Source organism: Eimeria tenella, genomic scaffold (genome assembly GCF_000499545.2).
Source record: "Eimeria tenella Houghton genomic scaffold, Eth_scaff2560, whole genome shotgun sequence".
NCBI lineage: Eukaryota > Apicomplexa > Conoidasida > Eucoccidiorida > Eimeriidae > Eimeria > Eimeria tenella.
The window spans coordinates 1,693-1,916 of NW_013542428.1; positions in this window are offsets into that span (position 1 = coordinate 1,693).

The window sequence follows — 224 nt, forward strand, 5'->3', positions numbered from 1 at the left end:
GCTGCTTCTTCCTTCGTGAACATGCTGCTCCCGCGCCCCCGGATGCCTGGCGCCTCAGAGTCGCCGGCGCTGCTGCTGCTGCTGCTGCTGCAGCCGCTGCAGCTGTTGCTGCTGCAGTTGGCGCAGGCGGCGGAGTTGTAGGCCAGCGCGAAGAGGGTCTCCGGGCCTGTGGTTTGCTGCTGCTGCAGCAGCTGCTGCCGCTGCTGCTGCTGCTGCTCCCGCAG